The sequence below is a fragment of the Dipodomys merriami genome, unplaced genomic scaffold, assembly GCF_024711535.1.
Source record: "Dipodomys merriami isolate MVZ:Mamm:240054 unplaced genomic scaffold, mDipMer1.0.p SCAF_10, whole genome shotgun sequence".
In the NCBI taxonomy this organism is placed as follows: domain Eukaryota; kingdom Metazoa; phylum Chordata; class Mammalia; order Rodentia; family Heteromyidae; genus Dipodomys; species Dipodomys merriami.
Window position 1 is genome coordinate 11,332,015 of NW_027202271.1, and position 18,457 is coordinate 11,350,471.

The window sequence follows — 18,457 nt, forward strand, 5'->3', positions numbered from 1 at the left end:
TTTCCACTAGATAGACATAATAATGATTCAGGTGATAACAATAAAAGACACCTTTCATTTAGTGCTTACTAAGCATCAGGCACTCTGCATTGTAGTTTCCCTCAAATTAGGCAAAGTAGCTATTGAAGTATTCATTGTAGAGATGAAGGGATCACAGCTTAGACAGGTTAAGTCATTTATCCAAATCCATACAGTGGCTGGGTTGGTGCTTGAGTCCAGATCTGTGTGATGTCACAATGCCTTGCCATTGGTCAATTCCCCAAGATGAGATCCTAAAGATACTAGTGGAGACAAACAATAAGAAAGGGAAGAGGCTGGGGCCAGTGGCTCAAGCCTGTAATCCTAGCTATTCAGGAAGGTGAGGTCTGAGGATTATGATTAGAAGCTAGTCTGGGCAAGGAAGTCTGTGAGACTCTTAATCTCCAATTAACCAACCAAAAACAAGAAGTGAAGCTGTGGCTCCAGTGGTAGAGTGCTAGTCCTGAGCAAAAAAGCTAAGGGACAGCACCTAGGCCCTGAGTTCAAGCCCAAAGACTGGCACAACATAAGAAAGAAGGAAAGAAGGAAGGGATAGAGGGAGGGAGGGAAAAAGAAAGGTAATGAAAGAAAGAAAAAAGAAAGATATGAAGTAAGACTTAGAGGTCTGAATGGAGAAAAACAAGAAAGAGACCTAAGTCAGGCAGAATAGGAAGAGAAATGCATAATAGATAGCCATGGTCAAGGATTTGGGCATAACCAATTCATTGAATGAAAAGTTCAGGTTGGAAAGAAGGAAGGGAAGAAGAAGCTTAGTGCTTCTCTGCTGAGGAAAAATATATAGCTTGATTGGAAGGTGCCAAGAAAGGAAGGAGAAAATCCATCTAGTTTTTGGTGTTCATGTTTAAAGGATGATCACAGCTGTCCCTTCTAGAGAGCACAAGAAGAGAAACGAGGATCCTGTGGACATTTTGCTCTTCAGGCTAAGAAGCAATGTACGTGTCTTCACCAACTTTGAAGTAAGTAAAAGTATTCTGAATAGGACTAAGTTTCCCAAGGCTGTGAGCCAGCACACAGGTGCAGCAGCAGGACCGCTGACAGGCCACCTCCCTAAACTGCCTAGGCCCCGCTCCCTGCTGGGACCTTCTTCAAGCAGCAATGCTAACAGCTGACCTACCGAGCGAGACAGGCAAATCTCATGTGACATGCCAGGCATGAATCCTTGTGTGGATGCCTGAAAAGTGGATGCTTCTCTTTATGATATTGTACTAAGAAGAGAAGTCTAGAGAGATCTGTGGGTTCTGATGATTAAGGGGGTAAAATCCCCCTCAATTTCCTATGTCTTCTGTGAGGCTTTCCCCAAGATAGGTGTTTCCTACTAGAAATGCCAGTAAGGCAGAGAAAAGTGTAGGCTGACGTTTTCATCATAAAGAATGATGCTTTAGAAATGCAGTGGGCTCACATTTGTAATCCTAGCTACTCAGGAGGCTGAGATCCGAGTATCATGGTTTGAAACCAGCCCTGGCAGGAAAGTTCGTGAGACTCTTACCTCCAATAAACTACTGCTACAACAACAACAATAACAACAACAGCAGCAGCAGCAGCAGCAGCAAAGAAGCTGGAAGTGAAGTTGTAGCCCAAATGGTAGAGTACTAGACTTGAACAAAAAAGCTCAGGGACAGTGCCCGGGTCCTGGGTTTTAAGCCCCAGGACTGACATACATACAAAAAACAAAAAAAGATTGATGCGTTACCTCAAAGACTACCTGCAAATCCTAAACATTTAAGAATATTTTTAATTTGTTAGTTAATTAATAATTAAATATTATATAGAGTACATAACAAAATATATCATGTATTACATAGCATGTTATATATAATTACATGTAATTATGCAATAGTTCTAGTTATATAATATAGAATGTATAATGATATGTAATATATTATATTATATAGTAAATATAATGATTATATATCATTATATATAATTATATAATCATAATTTTATATATTATTATATATTATTTATATATTGTATATATTATTTATATTATTTATATATTGTAATAGCCACATATATACATATACAAATACACACATACTTGTACATATATTTATACATATATACACATTATATATGTGTATATGTATATATGCATATACACAAATGTGCCAGCCTTTTACATGTGGTGTGTTCCTGAAATCTCCACCTCGCTTCATCATTCCAATAGCTTATTCCTGTGTGACTGTAACAGTGTCTTACTATGGTTTTGCTACAAAAACTCCTCATATTTGGTAGGAAGAGTTCCCTTCTGCTCTAATTTCTTTCTTTAGAACTTTTGACCCATTATTAATCTTCTGCTTTAGCATTGGCCTGTCAAAACTCTACTCACCGTGTACAGTGATTTTAGGGGAAAGTCACATATTCACAATGAACATACGGTGAGTGGTTAGTAAGGGGAAGGAATCTAGCTGCAAACCTCTACATGTTGGGCTCTCATACCAGTTCATTTCCCTCTGCTGAACTTTGTGGAATTGTTCTCCTGACACCGGAGTTCACTCTGCTCGGGGACACCATCTCACATAATACTGGCTGATGACCCCCTACACCCCCTCCATCATCCTCCATCATCTTCCTGCCAAGGGTGGTCAGTCCTGCATTGTCTCAACCTTGTGTGATAACCACTGTTGGTGTAGTCGCCCTGGGGGGAGGGTTTTAACTCACTGTCAGTTACCTTGAGAATAGAGGTGAAAGTTTAAAAGAAGTTCATCACATATGTTCTTTGTTAGCCTAATTTCTCACAAAAGAGGCAAATTTGTGAAAGAAACAGCTTCAAGGAGGAAGGGTTTATTTTGCCTAATGGTTTCAGAGGTTTGATCCATGATGGGTTGGCTCTATTGCTTTGGGCTTACGTCACTGATCGAGCAGAGCTGCTCAGCTCATGGCATCTAGGATGCAAAGAGGAGAATGTTTATTTCTGCATTTTTTTGTTGGTTGTGGGAGAATTTTTGCTTAAGGCAAATTAATGAACATGTGATTTTTTTTCTTTTACTCCACCATGTTTAACCATGGACAGTGTGTGTGTGTGTGCATGCGTGTGTGTGTGTGTGTGTGTGTGTGTGTGTGTGTGTGTGTGTATGTGTGTGTGTGTGTGCTGGTCCTAGGGTTTGAACTTAGGGTCTAGGTGCTGTTCCTGAGCTTTTGTAATCTAGGCTAGCACTCTATCAGCTGAGTCATATAGTATCTCCACTTCTGGCTCTTTGGTGGTTAATTAGAGATAAGAGTCTCAGGACTTTGCTGCCTGAGCTAGCTTTGAATTGCAATCCTCAAATCTCAGTCTCCTGAGCAACTAGGATTACAGATGTGAGCCACTGGCATCCAGCAATATCTGGAATTTTACATGAAGTTCTTTATTCACAATATCATTTGCTTTCTAGTTCTCATTAGCATATCATATTGTTTCAAGTCTGGAAGGCAAGAACATGGAGTCTTACCATTTTTTGTCCATTTAAGAGTAGGCTGTGCCACCAGGCAGTGAATTCAGGGAGGGAAGGGAAGATAACTCACCATCCATCTGTTGTCTTCCTGTAAAGGTCTCTCCCACATCCACTCACAGGGAGGGAGCTTTGAAAAATTCTGGGAAACTAGCATTGAATGTTTCTTGTACTCTGCTCCCTTCTGAGGTCATCTGTCTTACCATTTACTGTCTGGCTTGTTATCTGCTGTGAGATGACTGAGGAAGATTTCGCTACTGAGTTTTGGCGAAGGTTTTAATGAGTCTATTCTCCCTTCCCCCATTAGGAAGTAAAATTACACATTAAGTAGTTCATCAAATGAGGAAGATGAAAGTCATAATTGTTGAAATCAGATCTTCTGAGTTTAAATATTTTTAATAAATGTCTTCCTTTATTTTTTCTTTTTGTTCTGGTTCTGGGACTTGAACTCTCGGCCCTGTCCCTTTACTGAAGGTTGGTGTTCTACCACTTGAGCTATACTTTCATTTCTGGCTTTTTGCTAGTTAATTGGAGATAAGAGTCTCACAGACTTTGTTGCCCAGGATGGTTTTGAGCATCAATACTCAGATTCTCAGCCTGAGTAGCTAGGATACAGGCATGAGCCATAGGTGCCTGCCCTTCATTGGTTGGTTTTTAAGCTATAACACAAAGCCAGGAAGACCTATCAACCTGAAAAAAATGCAACTATCCAAATGTCAAAACAGCAAAAAATTTAATTTTTTTATAAGCACAAGTGCTAATATTTGCATATTCACACCAAAAATTTTCAGGTTATTATTAACTCCCTTGAATTGTCCACTACACAGGGTTAACAATTAGAGTAAAATTGAATCAAACCCAACCCAAATGTCAAAATTCTCCTAATAGTAAGACAAAATGCTGGTAACTAAAAGACATTTTGAATAGGGCTAAAGGAAAGACTAACTTCACTAAAGAACCTATTTTCAACTTAACACATTCTTTTTAGCATGGTGCTGGTAGCTACTTAGGAGGGTGAGATCTGAGAAGTATAGTTCAAAGCCAGCCCAGGCAGGAAATTTCGAGAGACTCTTATCTTCAATTAACCCCTCTCCCCCCACCCCCCAAAAAATCCAGAATTGGAGCAGTGTCTCAAGTGGTAGAGTGCTAGCCTTGAGCAAAAAAACTCAGAGACTCAAGGACTCAGACTGACATAAACAAACCAAAAATCCTCATGCTTTTAGATGCAGTTTCACACAAGTGCATTTATGTCTGAACCCAAAAGACAACATATTTTGATCTGAAGTCCTTTTGTCCACAGGAAGAAAACTTCTATTAAGCCCAGGAACTCTTTCTTTCCTTTCTTGGTCTCACTTGGACTCTTTCTGTGACTCACATTCCGTGAGCCATGAACTTTCAGGCCACAGTGTCTGCATTGGTTGCACAAGGTCAAGAGTAAGAGACTGGTAATGAGAAAAATAAATATTTAGAGGGAACCACCTTGCAAAAATGAAGACAGTGGGGGTGGGGGTGGGAGAGGAAGTAAGCCAGATTTTCGTGCAAGGATAATTTCCAACAGGTGCTTGGGCTTAGGTCAAAATTATTAATAGAATGGAAATTGTAATAAGAGCAGCAGAGTAACACTGGGAGCTGAGTGCTAAGACTTAGTGATGGAGGTCTTCAAATGTCACCTTCTTCACAGGGCCTTACTAGATTCCCAAGGGTGCCTTTCTTTCCAGCTTCATTTATTCTTCACTTCAATCAACAATTTAGTCTGCTTTACATAACATTTATGTATTTGCTTTAGCCTGATGAATCTACCCATGTATTTACTTCTTTCTTCTCTTGTGCAAGTGGGGTTCAAGCTGGTGCTACCTGAAGGGACGCTTTAGGTTGGGGAGGTGTGTACTAATCTTGTTTTCCAGTAGTCTAAGCCTTGCTTGTAGTAGGTGCTTGGCAGAATGGCTGAAGAGTTCTTTTTTATTTTTTTTATTTATTTTATTTTTTTTTAGGTTGAAGAGTTCTTAACCTCTGTCCACGGCAAAGGGTTTAACCCTGACAACCTCAGACTTCCATTAAATGAAGTAATATAAAAACCACTAGTACCTAGTACACAGTATGATTTCTACTATTTACCTTGAATAATTTCCCACTTAGTATTGTAACTGCCCACAGCTTCAAAATGCCAAAACCTGTACATGTTTTATTATTCCACCTGCAAATGAGTTACTTGATTCTTACAAAATAGGATTAAAAAAAAAACTTACAACATGAGCATGAGCAGTTATGCTTATACTCCTAGCTACCGAGGAGGTTGAACCTCTGTTCACATTTTCCTGTGAATCAGTAGCACAAACCAGCAGAAGACTGTACACTGATAGATATGCATCTAACATCTGGCCCAATGCACCACACAGAAATGGTGCCCAGTGAATGTTGAGTAAATCGCAGCAAGGCACACAGTTCCTCACCGCAAGAAACTCAATTCTGAACAGGAGACAGGCAAGCAAACAAAATCGTGTCAGGCAGGAACTTGGGAGCCAGGAATCTTTCTTAGAAATGAACTCCGGGAGCTGAGTCTTCCAGAACACTGGAAAGTCAGTCATGTGAAGGAAACAGAAAAATGAGAGGTGGGGGAAAATAGCAGGTGCAAAGGCACCTTGGCTGTTTGAAGAGGCACAGATGATTCTGGAAGGAAGGAGTGCGTGGAAGTGGGGAGACATGATCCTAGGCCTCAAATGTTACATTGAGGAATGAGTATTACATTCAGAAAGTAATGGTGGAGTCCCTGGAAGATCTTACTCAGATCTGATCCTGAGTTTGTCAAGGGTGTATTTCTATTTTGGAAATTTTTACACTGGTGAGAAATGTGTGGGATGGTTGAGACAGAACGAGGCAGGTATACAGTAGAGTTAGTAAGTTATAATGGCAGTTTAGGGAGGAAAAGATTGAGCCCTGAGCTATTATTAGAGCAGAGATGCGGGAAATGGACTTTGGCTATGTTGAGGGGGTAGAATTCATTGGAGTTAAGATGAAGTTGATCAGAGGGGGGGAAAACAGAATTGAGGGCTGAGGTTCTTGGCTCCTTTGAGCAATGACGTACTTGGCGGCTTCATTAATATTACCTATCATGTACTGAGGTTACATTCTGTTCCTGGCATACCGCTAAGTGTTGTGTGATACCAGTCAGAGAGATGGTGTGATCTCCATTCTTTTTTCTTTATGAGAAAGGTGAGGCTCAGAGCAATCAGGAAGTGTGTCCCATCCTTCATATGGAGCAAGTGGTAAACTTAGGGTTTGGAATCAGGCTCCTGTTGTCAATCACCGCGGCACATCCAGGCATTTTCTGGCCTGAGGGATTGATTACCAGATGTGTACGTTTGGAGGGGAAATGGAAGAGATGGCACTCACACTTGGCGTCCTTGTGTAACTACAATGATTTCAGGTTTTGCGTGTGTGGAAGGGCATGGAAACAATAGTGCTCTTATAGGAGGAAAGGGGTGCTCGAGGGTGATGAATGAAAGAAGGAGTCAAGTTGCCAACTGACATCAGGATTTTTCTCTCCTGCCTCCTGCAAAGTAGCTTGGAAACAGGAGAGATTAAGGAACAACGTTTCTTCAGGCTTTCGTGAGGACGGCCAGATCCAGTCTCTCCGGCCACAGGCAAGGAAGTCCAGGACACCAGGGAGAGAGATGGTGAACTTAAATCACATGATTGAGCACATTACTCCTCTAAGTGTCCAGAAAATCTTTTAACTCAGAGCAAGAAAACATACTTACATAATAACCAATAAATAAACCTTAGCGCCTGGGCACTGTCCCTGAGCTAGAGTTCTACTACTTGAGCCATAGCTCCACTCCTGGCTTTTATTTATTTATTTTTTTTTGAATGGTTATTTGGAAGAGGCTCATGGACTTTCCTGCCTAGGCTGGATTTGAACCATAATTCTCATCTCTCAGCCTTCCGACTAGCTAACATTACAAGTGTGAGCCACCAAAGTCCGGCTTGTGTTGACTTTCATCTATATAGACATACATATATACACACACACATACACGTATCTATACACACACACATGTAGCTACATGTTTGCAGCCTAAAGTTCTGCGATCACAAATTCACTCCTTTCTTTTAAATCTCTAGGTCCTTGTGTTGTGAACTCGTTTTAGTGTAGGTCAGGAAATGAATGAAATGGCTGTCATTAGGCAGAACAAGGAAGTCTGTCTTAGAAATTCAGGAAAAGACAAACTAATTCAGCTTAACCATTAGGCCATTTTTCCTGCAAGTCAGTTCAGGTTGCTTAGTAAATTATTGACAAATAGAAATTTGATTCATAAATGTGTTCATCATTCTTTGTTATACTTTAGGTCAGCCAGAGAAAGACAGAAAAATCTAGATCCAGCAGGGCACTGGTGGCTCACACTTGCAATCTTAGCTTCTCAGAAGTCTTGACATCTGAAGATTACAGTTCGAAGCCAGACAAGTCCCATGAGACTCTTAGACAGTAAGCCAGAAGTGGAGCTGAAGCTCAAATTTAGAGTGCTAGCCTTGAATGAAAGTGCTAAGAGACAGTGTCCAGGCCCTGAGTTCAAGTCCCAGTACACTCTCTCTCTGTTTCTGTCTCTCTCTCTGTCTCTGTCTCTCTGTCTCTCTGTCTGTCTGTCTCTCTTTCTCACATACACACACACACACACACACACGTACAAACAAACAACAAACAAAACCCCTAGAACCAGAGCTGTGTGTCTCCTGTGTCCTTTGGCCTTTGACACACAACACAGTTGCTTTGTTGGGAGATTATTGGTAATTTATACATTGACTATTGGAACTTCAATATGTCTGCAGCCAGGCTAGTGCTAAATCGATGTGTTATTCTTCTCCTGTCTGACTGTTGGCACATTAGCTTGCGCTTGCCTGTGTTGGGCAGAGTAGGAAAAGGAAGAATCTCAAGAATGAAGGGACATGGCCCCCACAAGATAAATTGGACTACTTAACGTACCTGAAAAGTGACATAAACCATGGAGCAGAGAGTGTTCCTTTCACGTATATGGTAATGACACGGTGGGAGGCAGGAAATGGCAGCCGTGCATGTGATCACGTGATACCCACTGAACTATCCTGCCTTCCCTATCCTCCCCAGGAGCCCTTAGAAGCCTTATTCTCTTTGCTTACAAGAGTGCCAATGGTTTCTGCTTCCAGAGTGTTTAGGGGTTCTTGTACCTTTTTGTTTTGCAAATCATCTGCCTCATGTGCCCAATTCAACATCACCATTCTTGCTTTGGTTCTAGGAGAAAGGGGAAAAGTCTCTTGTTAATATTTCCAGGAATAAGAGCATCTGATTATCAATATCAAGTCCAAATCTGTCCGTTCTCCTTCATCCCAAATCCTTTTCAGTTGGGGAACATGCTTATTTATTTTTATTTAATTAATTATTTTGCTGGTTCTGGGGCTTGAACTCAGGGCCTACGTGCTATCCCTTAGCTTTTTCACTAAAGGCTATTGCTTTACTACTTGAGATACCCTTTACTTTCAGCTTTTTGCTGGTTGATTGGAGATAAGAATCTCATGGATTTTCTTGCTTGGACTGTCTTCAACCCATGTCCCTCAGAGCTCAGCTTCCTGAGTAGCTAGGATTACAGGGGTGAGCCACTGGTGCCTAGTATATTATTTTAAAATACAGCAAATATTGCACAATTTAGACATGTAACAGCTTATACTTTCTAAAGGAACCATTAAAACAATCAGTGTCGCTGTTCAGAGTTTACAAATAATAAATGGGACATCTCTTTTTAATAGTCTTTTTTTTCTCCATTAAACCAGGCTGTGGTGTTCTGGGACAAAGCAACAACTGCAGCGGTGACATTAAGTGTTAAGCAACCTTCCCTTGGCCTTGTTTATGTTTTTGTATCCATCAGTGGAGCTTTCCATTTCTTCAAAGGCCTGCAGAAGCGTCTGGCAATTTTCAATCATCAAATCAAAGCCCTTTGTTGGAATTGTTTCTTTGGTGTAATGTAAGATACACTACAAGTAATTTGATCAGTTCAGTCATTTCCATAATTAGAACAAGACCATGTCTTCCTGATATGTGTTTGTGTGTGTGTGTGTGTGTGTGTGTGTGTGTGTGTGTTCATTCCATAATCTGAAGTCACATACATGTGAGAATGCACACTGTTCTTTGGTGGCATGCTCCTGTAAAAAGCAGCTGCTTAAAAAATAGGTAGAGACAAATATCTATGTAGTCAGGACACTTATCTCTCGCAGTCCATTCACCATTCCGACAGCCCTGTGTCTGTTGATGACTAATGAAATACAAGCCAGAACATTTCACTTTAGTTTATTGGTTTTCTGTTTAATGGGTGTGATGTGGATAGCCATTTGCAAGAGACATTGGACACCTTTCTAGATTCCTCAAGGGCAAGAAAAGCCATGTGGGAATATACTGAATATTCTCTATTTGTGTTCTTTATCCATCTGGTGACCTTTATGCCTATGGTGTTATGGCCAGGATTGGAAATACCCTATCTTTGCTTTAAGAAAAGGAAAACATGTACAGTGAGTGCATTCACTAGAGGTGTGTGTGTGTGTGTGTGTGTGTGTGTGTGTGTGTGTGTGTTAGCTTAGATGATAGTGCTCCTTATGTTTGGGGAAGGATGAACACTTACCCCACATCTATATTTTATTGTTTGATACCAGTTCTAGGGCTTGAAACTCAGGGCCTCTTGCTCTCACTTGGCTATTTCACTCAGGCCTGGTGCTCCACCACTTGGGACACACTTCCACTTCCAGCTTTATGCTGATTGTTTCGATACAAGAGTGTCATAGGCTTTTCTACAATGGATGGCTGTGAACAATGATCTTCAGAACTCAGACTCCTGAGTAGCTAGGATTGTAGGCATAAGCGATGGACACTCAGCAGCCCACTGCCACTAGTGATTTTCCTACTCTGTTCTCTTTCTTCTCAGCCATACTCAATGCAGTGTTTACAGTTCCTTGTACATACATTTTCATTATGCCACTTTTAAAAAAAATTTAAGTTTTATTGTACAGGTGATGTATAAAGGGATTACAGTTACATAAGTAAGGTAATGAGTACATTTCTTTTTGAACAGTGTTACCCTCAATCTCATTTTTTCCCACTTGCCCTTCCTACTCCACTCCCCCCTAAGTTATAAGTTTATTTCCAGTATAGTGTCTCATGAGTATCACTGTTGAATTGGTTTGCCGTTTGTCCCACTGTTTCAGTGATTTCCTTGAACTCAGGGCCTTGGTGCTGTCCCTGAGCTCTTTTACTCAAGGCTGGTGCTCTACTACTTGAGCCAGATATCCACTTCTGGCTTTTGGTTGGTTAATTGGAAATAGAAGTCCCATGGATTTTTCTGCCAGGTTCCTGAGTAGCTAGGATTATAGATGTGAGCCACTAGCTCACAACAATATTGAACAGGCTCATTATGCTGCTTCTTATTGTGTAGCTTATAAAATCTAGATATCTTGCTGGGTACCTGTAATCATAGGTACTCAAGGGGTTGAGATCTGAGGATCATGGTTTAAAGCCAGCTTGGGCAGGAAAGTCCATGAGACTCTTATCTCCAATTAACCAGCACAAAGCCAGAAAAGGAGGTGTGATTCAAGTAGTAGAGTACTAGACTTGAGCAAAAGAGCTCCAGGCCTTGAGATCAAGCCCCAGAACTAGCACACAAAAAACTACCCCTCCACCCCCAAACCATTGTTCTTAATATTGTCATCACAATAGCTCTCTTGAAATTATTCCTCTTGTCTAATTGAAATTTCATAATCTTTGACCAACATCTCCTGCACCTCGCCCAACTCCTACCTCATCATGGAACACAGATTCTGTTCTTCACCTCTAAAAGCTGGCCTGTTTTAGATTCCATATATAAGTGAGATCATGAGGCATTTGTCTTTCTGTGTGTGACTTGTGTCATTTAACATAATGCCCTCCAGGTTTCAAGGAGAATCTTCGTACTAGACTGAACACTTTTTATTTTATTATTATTGTTAAGTAGTTATACCAAAATAGACTTTTTTGGTAAACCTATCTCCAAAGTCTTTCCAAAGAAAGTTCTTTTGGGGCTTGCCTTCCTAACTGTGGTTTAAATGTATACCAACAGCTCTTCTGTTTCATCAAATGGAGACTCAGTCTCATCTAGAAATCTTAATCCTAGTCATTATCCAAACAGCCTTAACTGACAAATAACATGTTATGTTCAGAAAGTGTTTGTTTTAAGAAGTACTCATTGATTAAAATGAACTGATATACAAATTACAGAATAAAAAAGAACATTCAATAGAGAAAGCATAGTATTTTCTTAATCATGATAATTATGTGTGATAATTCTAGGTATTACCACTTTGTAATTTTGTGTGATTATTTGACCGGTCCTTGTCTTTATTGTTAGACTTTAAATTATACGATGATAAGGGACTATGTTTTTGTTATAATTAAATTTAATGTCCAGTATCTGACACATAGTATGCATTCAAATGTAGTTGTCATTCATTCATTTGATAATACAAATGATTCTCTGGAAGTCATTGTGTTTATATACCTTTCTGAAGTTTATATGGGCTAGAAGCCAGTGGATCACACCTGTAACCATAGCTACTCAGGAGCCTAAGATCTGAGGCTCAAGGTTTGAAGCCAGCTTGGACAAGAAAGTCTGTGATGCTCCTATCTCCAATTAACTAGCAAAAGGCTGGCAGTGGATCTTTCCTCAAGGAGAAAGCTAGGGACAACTTAGCTTTGAACCTGAGTTCAACACACCAAAAAAGTTCACATGTAGTCAGGGTGTTTTACACCTTTCATATGTCTATTAAGGGTGTAGAAGGCTGACAGAGAAACTGAGGCATAGAGAGGTTCAGTATGATGAATAAGAATCTTCTCCCCTGCGTTTCAGTCCTAGAGATGCAGAACAAAGAAGAGAGAGAGACTCTTTGGCAGTGGGTTGGTGCTGCTCTTCCAGCAGGAAAGCTATTATCACTCATGGGGTTGCTATACACCCATGGCAGAGCCCCCCTTCTTTGTGCTGACAGTACCTGGAGTTCTGAGAAAAGTAGGGTGTGTGGCTAGCCCCGCAGCAGTTGGTGTCTCAAACATCCAAGGGTTAATATCAACAACAATTTGACATGAATGTGACCTCTTGCTGAGAATTTACCATGTAGGCAAAATGAATGGTCTTAAGCACCCGAACCATACCTAAGAAAACAGTCGTTACCATCTGGAAACTATTTTCGGGAAATTGAAGTTTTGAATCTCAATCCTGTCAATAATTTCCTCTTTTTAGTTATTGTTTATTATTACTATTATTAATTATTATTATTGACTCCACTGTTGTCTTGGCTTCAAACCAGATTTTGTAGCTCATTTCCTTTAAAAGAGCCCTCAATAAATTCATACGTCAGACTTCTCGCTCTATGTCCTCTTTAACCTTCAGATATATATACCTCTCGGACTTTTTTCTTTTTCTGAATTATATGGACATCTCACAGGCCTGAAAGTTCTTGATTGTTTTTGCGACTCTCAGAACATGTGGATATGATTTAGTTCCCTAGAGAGGATTCCTCAGATACCTACTTTTCCTTAAAAAACAAAAACAAAAACAAAAACAAAAGCCCCACCCAAATTTCATATAATCAGAAGTCTTTCTGTCTCTGTAAAATCTAGGCCAAGAATATAATCAAGTCAAAGTAAATTTATGAACCAACGTTTCAGTCATTAGAATCAGTTCTCTATCCCTGAGCTGAGAGCTTTATGTTGTAGTGTTTAGAGTCGTTGTTATTATGACCAATGTACCCCGCTGGTTACGTCAAGGTGGAGGTATGTCTGTGGAAGGCATTGTTCTCCAGGTTGTATGAAAGTCCCGTTAGATCTTGAAATGCTTCAGCAATAAGGATTTGCCTTTTATTTAATTTTTTTCTTGTTAGCTGAAGTTTAACCAGAAAATGATTGGCTTTAGTCCTTGATGGAAAACTTTCTTAAAACATTTTATTTTCTTGAATCTAAAGGATAGCACAGTGGAAAAGTTGGTCTTCAGTAGTAAAGAACATTTACAAGGCCTTGGGATAATTTTCTGACTATTATAAAAGGTTACAAGGATTGCAGGGTTGACATGGATAAGGAAACTAGTCAAAAACTAGATTGTTAGGTGAAATAGTCATCTCTGACTCTGTGTGTGTGTGTGTGTGTGTGTGTGTGTGTGTGTGTGTGTGTGTGTGTGTGTGTGTGTGTGTGTGTGTGTGTGTGCTGGTTCTGGGGCTCAAAGTTAGGCACTATCCTTGAGCTTTTCTTGCTTAAGAATAATGCTCTACCACTTGAGCCACAGCTCCACTTCCAGCTTTTTAGTGGTTAATTGGAGATCAGAGTCTTACAGACTTTCTTGCCCAGATCTCAGCCTCCCGAGTAGCTAGGATTACAGGCGTGAGTCACTGGCACCTGGCTTACCTCTTGACTTTAAAAGGTAGGCCATAAATTGTAGTTACACAGTACCTATAACTTTCTAGGACATTCGTAGATGCTTCCCTTAAGGAGCTTATATTCTGGTAGGAGAGAGGAATATGTTTATAAATTAGTACTACACCATATATGAAGCACACAAAAAGGAAGGCAGCAAGTGCTGCTGTGGCTCAGAGCATGACCTGAGGAAGACCAAGGACCATTCATCAGGGAAAAAGATGGCCTGGCTCTTGACACAGGCTTCAGAGTTAAGTGGAGGACCAAAGTGATGAAGGCACCAACTTTGACAGCACACAGGAACCAGTTTGTATGTGTAAGCAGAGGTCCCGGGAATGCTGGAGTTGAATGAGATTAGAACCCACAGGCCTGGGCACCATAAAGAACCATCACACAGAGCCCAAGCCCAAGTGCTACTTCCTAAGTAACATTTAACAATGGAGTTAAGCAAGCTGACTCATGTTTCAGAAATTTTACGGAAAGGAAGCACTGAAGAAGGAACCTTTTTTTTTTTTTTTGTTGGCCCTGGGACTTGAACTAGGGGCCTAGGTACTATACCTGAGCTTTTTCCTCAAAGCTAGCACTTTTTTTTTTTTTTATACCACTTTGAGCTACAGAGCCACTTCTGGTTTTCTGGTGGTTAATTGGAGGTAAGAGTTTCATAGGCTTTCCTGCCCAGGTTGGCTTTGAACCATGATCCTCAGAACTCAGCCTCCTGTGTAGCTGGTATTGCAGGTGTGAGTCACTGGCGCCCAGCTTGGAAGAGACAATTTTGATGAACTATCCAGTTAACATTTCAAAGCAAACTTTTAGTGTTTTATGTATTGACCTGAATTATAGTCATACAATATGTATGATTATATATAGAAATATACTTTATCTGTTAAATAGGAGAGAATTCTTAGTAACTTTATTTGGAGATTATCTTAAAGTGGTTGCACAAAAGGGTTTCAAACCAACATGTCAGCTTATGAATATAATGCATCTTGATCCATGTGACCCCTTCCATGGTTCTCCCATCTTTCCTATCTTCACCCATCCCCTCAAGTTACCGGTTCCATTTTCACATATGTTCATTGAGTATTATGACAATGTATGCACCCACCCTTTCTCTTATCTGCCCTCTTATCTGCCCTCTCTCCCATTGACCTTCAGTTCTCTCCTCCCATTCAGGTGCTGTGTTCTGTTCACTTTAAATATCGAGAATCAGAGGCCCAGTGAGCATGTGACTTCCTAAAGCTTCCAAATCAATCCATTGAGAAATTGACTCAAAGCCAGGTCTTGAAGTTTCTTCCAACCACTGCTAGACCATACCCCCCACTATCCCAGCATATTTATGATATAATTAACTTTCAGAAAACCATATGGCTTTTGTTACAAAGACTAAAGGAATGTGCTTTTCATAACGAATGGCATATGGCCTCCAATAGCTCTTGGCTTGCATGTTTTAACAAAATGAACATGTACGTAAATTAGATGCCTCAGGTCAACTAGCACACTGAAGTTGATTTTCTTTTGCTCTTTCTAATTACAACTGCATTTCTGACAGATATCAGGGATTTTTTTTTTTTTTTGGCAGTCTACAGGTACAAAGATACAGAGTATGGCTCGTAAGATCCTTTTCTCATGGGCCTGGCCACAGAGTTTAAGCTGGGAGCTGGGGGCTCACACCTGTAATCCTACCTTCTCAAGCGGTTGAGACCTCAAAGCCAGCTCAGGCGAAGTTCATGAGACTCTTACCTCCAACTAAACACCAAAAGCCAAAAGTGGAGCTGCAGTTGAAGTGGTAGAGTGCCAGCCTAAAAATAACCCAAACCAAACTCTCCCCCGTCCCCCAAAACTCAGAAAGAGCACCTATGTGCTGAATTCAAGCCCTAAGATCAGCACACACACACACACACACACACACACACACACACACACACACACACACACACACACACACCAGGATTTGTTATTTGCAGTGGTGTCACTTGCACAACTGAGTGTTTGAAAGGGGATTGTGGACTTGTAGGAAGTTGACAATAAGAAAAAAAGAACAAAGTAAAAACAGACGAGCTGAGAGCTGCCATTTGTCTCCAGTCATTTAAATGGTATAAGGCAGGGAGACATGGTAGTTGCTCCTGTGTTGACCTAATTTAACGGCAATTAAGTGAGAGTACTCACACTTAAGCTCTCAGAGTTATTTCGAAGCCTGTCTATTTTAGGTTACAAGCCTTGTGCCCTCATCCTATTGTTGATTTAGGAGGTTTTCTGACAGAGTCTGAGAATGAGCTCTTTGCAGCTTTCACATTATCCTATTACACTATCCACCAATGGTTATTTGTACTCAAGGTCAATGACATGATCGCATTGGAATTCTCTGGACTCGGAGTTCATAAGAGAGTCCAAACTATTTTTTTTTTTTTTTGTCTATGATGGAAAAATACAGCCCAATTACTGTAAGTCAGTTGGTTTATAAAGTGTTTGAGTTTCAAATTTAGCTACTCATCCCATTGGCAGAATGCCTGCTTTAAAAAAATAATTTTAAATGCTTATATTTAAACTACTAATAATTTTCTTTTTGATTCAATTAAGTTGAAATGTAAGAACGGGAAATTTAAAACAGACACGTTTCTGAAGTAAATAAATTTTAAAAAAAGAACATTTAATTAATATTAAAATACCTAAAACCCTTTCTATTCCAAAGCCTAATTTCCTAAGAATAAAAACATATAATTTAGAATAATGTATTCATTAAGAATAAACCAAATGTTTTAAATAATAAACTTTTAGGCTTTTTTTTTCTCCAACCGAGATGACTCACTCAGAGCCTGTTCACACACACACAAAAGCAAGTATTTTGTTAACTTGTACTCTAATTCATCTTGTATTTACTATATTCCTTTTTTTGAACAAGTCATAGCTTCTCCCTTTATAAAAGCCTATCTTCTATTAGCCTATAATTACAAACTTTGGTCCTATAGGATTGGTGAATCATAGGGCTGGTTAGAATAAATTTTCAGTAATCACATTTGACTCCAGGGTATCTGTAAACCATGACTTGAACAAAAGGAGTATAGCATATGCCTTTAGCTAGAGACAAAGTTTTGGCAGTATGGAAAAAGAGATCAACCTGGAAACTCTTCAGAAAAATACTTCTTTCTTCCTTTTTTTTTCTTTTCCCAAATGAATATATTATCAGAATAAAAACCTCATCACAAAACCTGTGTATGATATCAGTTATACTTACTTCATTGCTGAGAATCAGATGCTAATGCCTACCATACATGATATTTGAAAACAGGAGATTCAACTCCCCTTGTATATGAACATAATTTATTATATGACTGCAAAATGTAATACCAGTAGGTAAGAATAAAATTTATAAACAAATTGATGATATATACCTCTGTACAAAGTCAACCAACAATCTGGAAGACAAATGCTGTGTTCTTAACTGTTACTGCTCACTCGTGATAAGATGACTCCCACTTTGCTCACATGCTTTATGGCACACAAAGATGGTTCAGTTTGAAGGGTATGTTTCAAGAAACTGAGCTATTTTGGTGTAGGCCATGGAGAAGCCAGGTCAAAATTTCAAATAATACAAGCCCTTGGCTGTTTAGATGCTAGTACTTTCAGAACCGAACATCAACAGCCACACAGAAAAGAGACTTCACTCACTAAATTACTGAAGTATATGAACTTTATATTCTTAAAACTTTATAAGGCATTTTTAAGTGATGTGTGTTTCTGTATCAAATTGTTGTGAACATACCGATATACTTCCAATTAAATGGGAGAATGGCCTGAGCCAGTCACCAATGGCTTGAAAGAGAGGTGAATCCTATTCATAGAAGTATTTTGTTCTGCTGAGTACCATGTTGGATTTAGTTATCCTGCATTGGTTTTAGAATGGCTTGTGGAGGTTTTACCTGCTAAGAGCCAAACTAGAATGGGGAAGATACAGGGAAGGAAGGATAATGGAAAAGGTAATTATCTTGGAAGGGGAAAGGAGATTAGTCACAGAGGTAAGGCGATGTTTGAGAAAGCACAGAGACAGTGGGTGAAAATTCCAAATATTGGGTGGCTGAAAGATTCTTATGGCAAGAATGTGTACTATTTAATGGAAATGTTTCTGTTTCTGCCAATTGTCAATAATCCCAACATCATCAGTTAGTGAAATCTGTTATGAGCATTCATTCTTTGAAAACTTCCTCTGTGTGTGTGTGTGTGTGTGTGTGTGTGTGTGTGTTGGTATTGGGGCTTAGCTATTTCACTCAAGGCTAGAACTCTACCACACTAGCCACAGTTCCACTTCCAGCTTTCTGGTGGTTAATTGGAAATAAGTCTCACAGACTTTTCTGCCCAGATTGGTTTTACATCATGATCCTCAGATCTCAGCCTCCTGAGTAGCTAGGATGACAAGATGAGCTACAAAAATCCTGGGACAGGCTTATTCTATGCAGGAATTGCATTGAGCACAGAGGAAGAGAATAAGCAAAATAAACAGGCAGAGGCCGACACTGAGAGCCACACATGTAGTTTAGAACACGTA

At 39.8% G+C, this 18,457-nt stretch overlaps 1 long non-coding RNA gene across 1 annotated transcript in view; it reads left to right on the forward strand.

Moving 5' to 3' along the window:
- The first annotated feature begins 272 nt into the window (after positions 1-272).
- Positions 273-18,457, forward strand: part of LOC138836356 (uncharacterized) — an 87,410-nt gene continuing 69,225 nt past the window's right edge. Inside the window, exons 1-2 of the long non-coding RNA XR_011374944.1 lie at positions 273-358; positions 887-995. This is a non-coding gene — a long non-coding RNA (uncharacterized lncRNA). The remainder of the gene's footprint in view (positions 359-886; positions 996-18,457) is intronic.